The 11,603-nt window shown below is 46.7% G+C and overlaps 1 pseudogene; it reads right to left on the bottom strand.

The window, feature by feature from the left end:
• Positions 1-2,345: 2,345 nt before the first annotated feature.
• On the bottom strand, positions 2,346-9,816 carry LOC135533718 (RNA pseudouridylate synthase domain-containing protein 1-like; annotated as a pseudogene).
• Positions 9,817-11,603: the final 1,787 nt, after the last annotated feature.

Genomic DNA, 11,603 nt, shown 5'->3' with positions numbered 1-11,603 from the left:
GGTGAAAAACACATCTAAACATTTCCAGGGTTGACTGCCAGGGTGAAAAACATCTAAACATTTCCAGGGTTGACTGCCATGGTGGAAAAACATCTAAACATTTCCAGGGTTGACTGCCATGGTGGAAAAAAACATTAAAACATTTCCAGGGTCGACTGCCATGGAGGAAAAACAACATTAAGACATTTCCAGGTTTGACTGCCATGGTGGAAAAAACCCATCTAAAACATTTTGACCAGTAGGCCTCACACCATGACAAAATGTTTCATTTTGGTGGCATTGGCCAATTTACTGACACAATAACTAGTTTTTGAGGTATTACATGTCTTGGGTGAGTTACTAACAGTGGTCCTAGAACAGAGCCCTGTGGCACCCCTTCTGGACAGTATTAACTAACAGTGGTCCTAGAACAGAGCCCTGTGGCACCCCCTTCTGGACAGTATTAACTAACAGTGGTCCTAGAACAGAGCCCTGTGGCACCCCTTCTGGACAGTATTAACTAACAGTGGTCCTAGAACAGAGCCCTGTGGCACCCCTTCTGGACAGTATTAACAGTGGTCCTAGAACAGAGCCCTGTGGCACCCCTTCTGGACAGTATTAACAGTGGTCCTAGAACAGAGCCCTGTGGCACCCCCTTCTGGACAGTATTAACTAACAGTGGTCCTAGAACAGAGCCCTGTGGCACCCCTTCTGGACAGTACCTAGAACAGAGCCCTGTGGCACCTTCTGGACAGTATTAACAGTGGTCCTAAAACAGAGCCCTGTGGCACCCCCTTCTGACAGTTAACAGTATCAGAGCCCTGACTTGCATCAAACTGGACACACAGTTCTGTCTGCTCGGTAGCTTTTGAACCATGAGACTGACTTGATCAGATTATCCTATGTTGACAAGTCTTTGCAACGCGAATACAAATCTTGTTATTGTGAAATAGTGATGTAGCTAGCTAGCTAGTTGTGTTTATTTTTAATTAATAGTTAAGTAGTTCATTTTTATTTGTAGCTACAGTATGTGTTTGAAAAACATGTTTCCAATCTGCAATGAATTCTTTTATTTTTTTTTTCATATTGTAACTTTGAATTGCAAACAAAAATAGAACAAATAAAATACGTCTTTATTTTGCCATCCCCTGACCCGGAAGGGGGTCATGATTCATATTACCAGAGAGAGGAAGAGGTGTAAACTGTAAATCTTTGACATGGCTTCCATTTGAGTCATTTAGCAGACACTCTAATCCAGAGAGCAACGTCAAAACAACAATAAAAAGATTTTCAAAATGGTCAAACAAAGCGCCATTAAATTTTTTATTTTTATTTTTTTTGAAGAGTAAGTATTTATTTATCCAGGCTGAGTGTCTTCTTGTTCAATGTGAGACGGAGGGCAGACAGTTGGACTCCTGCTGTGCTACGCCCCACCAGACTCACACAATACATCTCTTCAATACTGAGTGACAAGCAGAGAGCGGCCTTTTTTTTCTTTTTCTTTGTATTTCCCATACAGATCAAATATTAAAAGATGCTTTGGTTGCAGAGTCTCAAGGAGAGGTTAACAGAGGAAGGGGGGGATGAAGCAGAAGGGATGAGGATGGAGAGGGAGAAGGAGAAGGGATGGGGATGGAGAGAGGAGAAGGAGAAGGGATGGAGAGAGGAGGAGAAGGGATGAGGATGAAGAGAGGAGAAGGAATGAGGATGAAGAGAGGAGAAGGGATGAGGATGAAGAGGAGAAGGAGAAGGGATGAGGATGAAGAGAGGAGAAGGAATGAGGATGAAGAGAGGAGAAGGAGAAGGGATGAGGATGAAGAGAGGAGAAGGAATGAGGATGAAGAGAGGAGAAGGAGAAGGGATGAGGATGAAGAGAGGAGAAGGGATGAGGATGAAGAGAGGAGAAGGGATGGGGATGAAGAGAGGAGAAGGGATGAGGATGAAGAGGAGAAGGGATGAGGATGAAGAGAGGAGAAGGAATGAGGATGAAGAGAGGAGAAGGGATGAGGATGAAGAGAGGAGAAGGGATGAGGATGAAGAGAGGAGAAGGATGAGGATGAAGAGAGGAGAAGGAGATGGGATGAGGATGAAGAGAGGAGAAGGGATGGAGGATGAAGAGAGGAGAAGGAATGAGGATGAAGAGAGGAGAAGGGATGAGGATGAAGAGAGGAGAAGGGATGAGGATGAAGAGAGGAGAAGGGATGAGGATGAAGAGAGGAGAAGGGATGAGTATGAAGAGAGGAGAGGAGAAGGGATGAGGATGAAGAGAGGAGAAGGAGAAGGGATGAGTATGAAGAGAGGAGAGGAAAAGGGATGAGGATGAAGAGAGAAGGAGAAGGGGATGAGTATGAAGAGAGAAGGAGAATTCAGACATCAGTCCACTCAGACAACCACTGCTGACACATCCTCCTCTGCTCCTCACTTCCTCCTCCCCCTCCACCTCTTCCTCCTCTCCTCCTGCTGCCTCCTCCTCTCCTCCTGCTGTCTCTTCTTCCTCCCGCTCTGTCCTCTCCTCCGCCGCCCTGTGCTCCAGCAGGGTCTTCACGACTCCCTCTACAGTCCGGAGGCGGCGCTGCGGGCGCCCAGCGGGGGTCAGTGGGCGTGGTGAAGGGGTCGGGGGCGGCGGCCTGCAGGGGGAGTGGCTCCAGGGGGAGGTGTAGGAGGTGTGCGTGCAGCATCATGCGATAGGGGGCGCTGTCCTCTCCCAGGCTGTAGGTGTAGTCTCCTACGATGGGGTGCCCTACCGCCTCACAGTGAACCCTCAGCTGGTGGGTACGACCTGACAAACAACATCACAACAACATGAGTATTTTATTTTATTTGACCTACCGAACACTATATATGTGTGTGTGTGTGTGTGTGTGTGTGTGTGTGTGTGTGTGTGTGTGTGTGTGTGTGTGAGTGTGTGTGCGAGTGCGAGTGTGAGTGTGTGTGTGTGTGTGTGTGTGTGTGTGTGTGTGTGTGTGTGTGTGTACCTGTGAGAGGCTGCAGCACCACCTTTGGTAACAGGGTCTCCATCATAATCTCCGCGCTCCAACACGGTGAGCTGAGACTGACAGGGCTTGGGGTTCTCACAACCTGCAGAGAGACTGGCAATGAGACTGACAGGGCTTGGGGTTCTCACAACCTGCAGAGAGACTGGCAATGAGACTGACAGGGCTTGGGGTTCTCACAACCTGCAGAGAGACTCTCAATGAGACCGACAGGGCTTGGGGTTCTCACAACCTGCAGAGAGACTCTCAATGAGACCGACAGGGCTTGGGGTTCTCACAACCTGCAGAGAGACTCTCAATGAGACCGACAGGGCTTGGGGTTCTCACAACCTGCAGAGAGACTGGCAATGAGACTGACAGGGCTTGGGGTTCTCACAACCTGCAGAGAGACTCTCAATGAGACCGACAGGGCTTGGGGTTCTCACAACCTGCAGAGAGACTGGCAATGAGACTGACAGGGCTTGGGGTTCTCACAACCTGCAGAGAGACTGGCAATGAGACCGACAGGGCTTGGGGTTCTCACAACCTACAGAGAGACTGGCAATGAGACTGACAGGGCTTGGGGTTCTCACAACCTACAGAGAGACTGGCAATGAGACTGACAGGGCTTGGGTTCTCACAACCTACAGAGAGACTGGCAATGAGACCGACAGGGCTTGGGGTTCTCACAACCTACAGGAGACTGGCAATGAGACCTACAGGCTTGGGGTTCTCACAACCTACAGAGAGACTCTCAATGAGACTGACAGGGATTGGGGTTCTCACAACCTGCAGAGAGACTGGCAATGAGACCGACAGGGCTTGGGGTTCTCACAACCTGCAGAGAGACTCTCAATGAGACTGACAGGGCTTGGGTTCTCACAACCTGCAGAGACTCTCAATGAGACCGACAGGGCTTGGGGTTCTCACAACCTGCAGAGAGACTAAATGAGACTGACAGGGCTTGGGGTTCTCACAACCTACAGAGAGACTCTCAATGAGACTGACAGGGCTTGGGGTTCTCACAACCTGCAGAGAGACTCTCAATGAGACTGACAGGGCTTGGGGTTCTCACAACCTACAGAGAGACTGGCAATGAGACTGACAGGGCTTGGGGTTCTCACAACCTGCAGAGAGACTAAATGAGACTGACAGGCATGGGGGTTCTCACAACCTGCAGAGAGACTGGCAATGAGACCGACAGGGCTTGGGGTTCTCACAACCTGCAGAGAGACTCTCAATGAGACTGACAGGGCTTGGGGTTCTCACAACCTGCAGAGAGACTGGCAATGAGACTGACAGGGCTTGGGGTTCTCACAACCTGCAGAGACTGGCAATGAGACCGACAGGGCTTGGGGTTCTCACAACCTGCAGAGAGACTCTCAATGAGACAGACAGGGCTTGGGGTTCTCACAACCTGCAGAGAGACTCTCAATGAGACCGACAGGGCTTGGGGTTCTCACAACCTCCATGTTATTACCTCCTGTATATAACCATGTTATTACCTGGTACTCCCCTGTATATAGCCATGTTATAACCTGGTACTTCCTGTATATAACCATGTCATTACCTGGTACTCCTGTATATAGCCATGTTATAACCTGGTACTTCCTGTATATAGCCATGTTATAACCTGGTACTTCCTGTATAAAGCCATGTTATTACCTGGTACTTCCTGTATATAGCCATGTTATTACCTGGTACTTCCTGTATATAACCATGTCATTACCTGGTACTTCCTGTATATAACCATGTCATTACCTGGTACTCCCTGTATATAGCCATGTTATTACCTGGTACTCCTGTATATAGCCATGTTATTACCTGGTACTCCTGTATATAACCATGTTATTACCTGGTACTCCTGTATATAGTAATGTTATTACCTGGTACTTCCTGATATAGCCATGTTATTACCTGGTACTTCCTGATATAACCATGTTATTACCTGGTACTTCCTGTATATAGCCATGTTATTACCTGGTACTCCTGATATAGCCATGTTATTACCTGGTACTTCCTGTATATAGCCATGTTATTACCTGGTACTTCCTGTATATAGCCATGTTTTTACCTCCCTGTATATAACCATGTTATTACCTGGTACTCCCTGTATATAACCATGTTATTACCTGGTACTTCCTGTATATAGCCATGTTTTTACCTCCTGTATATAGCCATGTTATTACCTGTATATAGCCATGCTATTACCTGGTACTTCCTGTATATAACCATGTTATTACCTGGTACTTCCTGTATATAGCCATGTTATTACCTGGCACTCCCTGTATATAACCATGCTATTACCTGGTACTTCCTGTATATAGTCATGTTATTACCTGGTACTTCCTGTATATAGCCATGTTTTTACCTGGTACTTCCTGTATAGAGCCATCTTATTACCTGGTACTTCCTGTATATAGCCATGTTTTTACCTTCCTGTATATAACCATGTTATTACCTGGTACTTCCTGTATATAACCATGTTATTACCTGGTGCTCCCTGTATATAACCATGTTATTACCTGGTACTCCCTGTATATAGCCATGTTATTACCTGGTACTCCCTGTATATAACCATGCTATTACCTGGTACTTCCTGTATATAGTCATGTTATTACCTGGTACTTCCTGTATATAGCCATGTTTTTACCTGGTACTTGCTGTATAGAGCCATCTTATTACCTGGTACTTCCTGTATATAGCCATGTTTTTACCTTCCTGTATATAACCATGTTATTACCTGGTACTCCTGTATATAACCATGCTATTACCTGGTACTTCCTGTATAGAGCCATCTTATTACCTGGTACTTCCTGTATATAGCCATGCTTTTACCTGGTACTTCCTGTATATAACCATGTTATTACCTGGTACTTCCTGTATAGAGCTGTTATTAGAGACAGAGAGAGAGAGAGAGAGAGAGAGAGAGAGAGGGAGAGAGAGAGAGAGAGAGAGAGAGAGGGAGAGACACTGACACTGCAGCAGGTTCTTACCGTCTGTTCCTTGGATACACATCATGTGTGTTCTTCCCTCTGTGGTGTTTTCTCCCGATGGAGAAGTCTATAGTCATCTTCTCTTCCTCTACCCAGCCTCTCACCTGGAGGAAACACATCACATCTACAGTCATCTACTCCTCTTCTACCTAGCTTCTCACCTGGAGGAAACACATCACATCTACAGTCATCTACTCCTCCTCTATCCAGCCTCTCACCTGGAGGAAACACATCACATCTACAGTCATCTACTCCCTCTACCCAGCCTCTCACCTGGAGGAAACACATCACATCTACAGTCATCTACTCCCTACCTAGCTTCTCACCTGGAGGAAACACATTAAATCTACAGTCATCTACTCCTCCTCTACCCAGCTTCTCCCTCGAGAGGTAACACATCACATCTACAGTTATCTACTCCTTCTCTACCTAGCTTCTCACCTGGAGGAAACACATCACATCTACAGTCATCTACTCCTCCTCTACCCAGCTTCTCACCTGGAGGAAAACACATCACATCTACAGTCATCTACTCCTCCTCTACCCAGCCTCTCACCTGGAGGAAACACATCACATCTACAGTCATCTACTCCTCCTTACCTAGCTTCGCAACTGGAGGAAACACATTAAATCTACAGTCATCTACTCCTCCCCTCTACCCAGCCTCTCACCTGAAGGAAACACATTTCATCTACTGTCATCTTCTCCTCTACCCAGCTTCTCACCTGGAGGAAACACATATTAAATCTACAGTCATCTACTCCTCCTCTGCCTAGCTTCTCACCTGAGGAACACATCACATCTACAGTCATCTACTTCTCCTCTACCCAGCTTCTCACCTGGAGGAAACACATCACATCTACACTCATCTACTCCTCCTCTTCCCAGCTTCACCTGGGAGGAAACACATCACATCTACAGTCATCTACTCCTCCTCTACCCAGCTTCTCACCTGGATGAAACACATTTCATCTACTGTCATCTCCTCCCTACCCAGCTTCTCAACTGGAGGAAACACATAATAAATCTACAGTCATCATCTCCTCCTCTACCTAGCTTCTCACCTGGAGGAAACACATATTACATCTACAGTCATCTTCTCCTCCTCTACCCAGCTTCTCACCTGGAGGAAACACATATTAAATGATGAGCTACAAATGTTCTCATGCTGAGTAGGGGGTGCGTGTGTGGTGTGGTGTGGTGGTGTGTGTGTGTGTGTGTGTGTGTGTGTGTGTGTGTGTGTGTGTGTGTGTGTGTGTGTGTGTGTGTGGTGTGGTGTGTGTGTGGTGTGTGTGTGTGGTGTGGTGTGGTGTGTGTGTGGTGTGTGTGTGTGTGTGTGGTGTGTGTGCGTGCGTACCAGTGCTAGGTAAACCTTGGTAGCTCTGGGCGGTCTTTAAAACAGTGGTAGACCCGGCCAGCAGCAGCCTTGTTCAGAGCCACACACAGAACCCCACTGGTGGAGTAGTCCAGTTGGTGACAGAACCTGACAGACAGAGAGAGAGAGAGAGAAAGAGAGAGAGAGAGAGAGAGAGAGAGAGAGACAGAGAGACAGAGAGAGACAGAGACACAGAGAGAGAGAAGAGAGAGATGTGTGATGTCTACTGTTATTTTTTATTGTTTATTTCACTTTATATATTATATACCTTACTTGCTTTGGCAATGTTAACACATGTTTCCCATGCCAATAAAGCCCCTTGAATTGAATTGAATTGAGAGAGAGAGATTAAGAGAGAGAGAGAGAGAGAGAGATTAAGAGAGAGACGGAGAGAGAGACAGAGAGACCGAGAGAGAGAAAGAGAGAGAATTGAGAGAGAAAGAGAGAGAAAAAGAAAGAGAGAGAGACCGAGAGAGAAACAGAGAGAGGACAGTGTGTTTCTCTTACCTGAATCCATAGTATGTCCCGGGTCGGCCAGCTCAGGGAAGCTCAGGGAAGCTGTCTCTAGACCGTGTGTTTCTCTTACCTGAATCCATATTACGTCCCGGGACGGCCAGCTCAGGGAAGCTCAGGGAAGCTGTCTCTAGACCGTGTGTTTTCTCTTACCTGAATCCATAGTATGTCCCGGGGGTCGGCCAGCTCAGGGAAGCTCAGGGAAGCTGTCTCTAGACCGTGTGTTTCTCTTACCTGAATCCATAGTATGTCCCGGGTCGGCCAGCTCAGGGAAGCTCAGGGAAGCTGTCTCTAGACCGTGTGTTTCTCTTACCTGAATCCATAGTATGTCCCGGGGTCGGCCAGCTCAGGGAAGCTCAGGGAAGCTGTCTCTAGACCGTGTGTTTCTCTTACCTGAATCCATAGTACGTCCCGGATCGGCCAGCTCAGGGAAGCTCAGGGAAGCTGTCTCTAGACCGTGTGTGTTTCTCTTACCTGAATCCATATTACGTCCCGGGTCGGCCAGCTCAGGGAAGCTCAGGGAAGCTGTCTCTAGACCGTGTGTTTCTCTTACCTGAATCCATAGTATGTCCCGGGGTCGGCCAGCTCAGGGAAGCTCAGGAAGCTCAGGAAGCTGTCTCTAGACCGTGTGTTTCTCTTACCTGAATCCATATTACGTCCCGGGGTCGGCCAGCTCAGGGAAGCTCAGGGAAGCTGTCTCTAGACCGTGTGTTTCTCTTACCTGAATCCATAGTATGTCCCGGGATCGGCCAGCTCAGGGAAGCTCAGGGAAGCTGTCTCTAGGACCGTGTGTTTCTCTTACCTGAATCCATAGTATGTCCCGGGTCGGCCAGCTCAGGGAAGCTCAGGGAAGCTGTCTCTAGACCGTGTTTTCTCTTACCTGAATCCATAGTATGTCCCGGGGTCGGCCAGCTCAGGGAAGCTCAGGGAAGCTGTCTCTAGACCGTGTGTTTCTCTTACCTGAATCCATAGTATGTCCCGGGGATCGGCCAGCTCAGGGAAGCTCAGGAAGCTCAGGGAAGCTGTCTCTAGACCGTGTGTTTCTCTTACCTGAATCCATAGTTTCCCGGGTCGGCCAGCTGGGAAGCCGGAGTCCCAACTGTTTCTGGACAGTGTGTTTCCACATCTTGCTGTCGATGCGGATGTCCCAGTGCTTATCCACTATGATGTAGTCACAGCTCTGATACAGAACCTTCAGACTGTCAACACTGGCGGGTTCCACACCTCTGGACGGTTCCACACTTTTGGACGGTTCCACACCACTGGCCGGTTCCACACCTCTGGCCGGTTCCACACTGCCAGGTTCCATACCGCTGCCTGGTTGCACACTGGTCGGTTCCCTCAGACTGTCCACACTGCCCCGTTCCACACTGCCAGGTTCCACACTGCCCCGTTCCACACTGCCCCGTTCCACACTGCCCCGTTCCACACTGCCCCGTTCCATACTGCTAGGTTCCATACTGCCAGGTTCCACACTGCCAGGTTCCACACTGCCCCGTTCCATACTGCCAGGTTCCACAATGCCCCGTTCCATACTGCCAGGTTCCACACTGCCCCGTTCCACACTGCCCCGTTCCATACTGCTAGGTTCCATACTGCTAGGTTCCACACTGCTAGGTTCCATACTGCCCCATTCCATACTGCTAGGTTCCATACTGCTAGGTTCCATACTGCTAGGTTCCATACTGCCCCATTCCATACTGCTAGGTTCCACACTGCCCCGTTCCATACTGCTAGGTTCCATACTGCTAGGTTCCATACTGCTAGGTTCCATACTGCTAGGTTCCATACTGCCCCGTTCCATACTGCCCCGTTCCATACTGCCCCGTTCCATACTGCCAGGTTCCATACCGCTGCCTGGTTGCACACTGGTCGGTTCCCTCAGACTGTCCACACTGCCAGGTTCCATACTGCCCCGTTCCATACTGCTAGGTTCCATACTGCCCCGTTCCATACTGCCCCGTTCCATACTGCTAGGTTCCATACTATACTGCCCGTTCCATACTGCCCCGTTCCATACTGCCATACCGCTGCCTACTGCCCCGCTCCATACTGCCACCATACCGGTCACACTGGGTCCCTCAGACTGTCCACACTGCTAGGTTCCATACTGCTAGGTTCCATACTGCCCGTTCCATACTGCCCCGCTCCATACTGCCCCGCTCCATACTGCTAGGTTCCACACCCACCACTCAGGTCAGCCTGACCTGCTGAAACACGAGACAACACGAGGGACTGATGATGTGTTATACGCTTCCTCAAAAGTCAGAATTAAAACTAAACTAACTCAAGAAATCTGTCATTCATTTTGACGTTTATTGCCAAAGAGAGATGAGTCGCGCAATTTTACATCTAAGATGTTTGGTGCCGTATTTCTCAGTGGAAAACGGTCCCTCGTTGAAATGACTTTATTGAAGAATCTCTACTGTTGACCAAACAATTCAATTTCAATTCAATTCAATTCAATTCAATTCAATTTCAATTCAATGGGCTTTATTGAAGAATCTCTACTGTTGACCAAACAATTCAATTTCAATTCAATTCAATTTCAATTCAATTCAATTCAATTTCAATTCAATGGGCTTTATTGAAGAATCTACTGTTGACCAAACAATTCAATTTCAATTCAATTCAATTCAATTTCAATTCAATTTCAATTCAATGGGCTTTATTGAAGAATCTCTACTGTTGACCAAACAATTCAATTTCAATTCAATTTCAATTTAATTCAATTCAATTTCAATTAAATTCAATTCAATGGGCTTTATTGAAGAATCTCTACTGTTGACCAAACAATTCAATTTCAAATCAATTTCAATTCAATGGGCTTTATTGTCAATGGGAAACATGTGTTAACATTGTCAAAGCAAGTGAGGTAGATAATAAACAAAAGTGAAATAAACAATAAAAATGAACAGTAAACATTACACTCACAGAAGTTCCAAAATAATAAAGACATTACAAATGTCATATTATGTCTTTATACAGTGTTGTAACAATGTACAAATGGTTAAAGTACAAAAGGGAAAATAAATAAACAAATGGCCTGATTGATTAATTTAACGAGGCAAGTCAGTTAAGAACAAATTCTTATTTAGAATGACGGCCTACTCCGGCTGACGCTGAGCCAATGTGATTCAGCCTGGATTCGAACCAGGGACTGTAGTGACTCCTCTAGCACAGTGCCTTAGACAGCTCTGCCACTCGAGAGCCTTCAGGTTACTAGTCTAACACTCTAACCACTAGGCTACCCTGTCTGCCTGCCTGCTGTAATCAGATATATGAGTTGCACTGTTTTACTACATACAATACATAATTAAAGAGTTTATATTATACAGTTGTACGATGTAACAAACATTCATTAGCCTGCTAAGTAACGATAGCTAACGTTATCGAAGTTAGCAAGCTATCTACCTAGCTAAATCAGATTAGTTTACAGTCAGTGTCATTTTTTCGGTACGTTAGATTGTTATCTAGCGAGTTAGTACAATTGATTTGAAAAGTAGTTTAATGGTGTTATATACCTGTTTATTATTATGTCTCTCCAGTAGACCCACATGTACATTACAGAGGCAAGAAACAAACAAAAACACGGAAGCAACGTCATAGTGACGGAGAAGCACTAACAACCAATCCCAGCCCAAAGAAGCGTTGAATACGCCTTCAAATTCAAATTCGTCTTGTTCTGTAACAATGTTTTACTGACGCTACTAGATACTACTAATGTTTAGACATTTTCATGTTTTCACAATGATAAAAATCCTACCC

Source organism: Oncorhynchus masou, unplaced genomic scaffold, assembly GCF_036934945.1.
Source record: "Oncorhynchus masou masou isolate Uvic2021 unplaced genomic scaffold, UVic_Omas_1.1 unplaced_scaffold_2615, whole genome shotgun sequence".
Lineage (NCBI taxonomy): Eukaryota > Metazoa > Chordata > Actinopteri > Salmoniformes > Salmonidae > Oncorhynchus > Oncorhynchus masou.
This window is presented reverse-complemented; position numbering and strand designations above follow the sequence as displayed.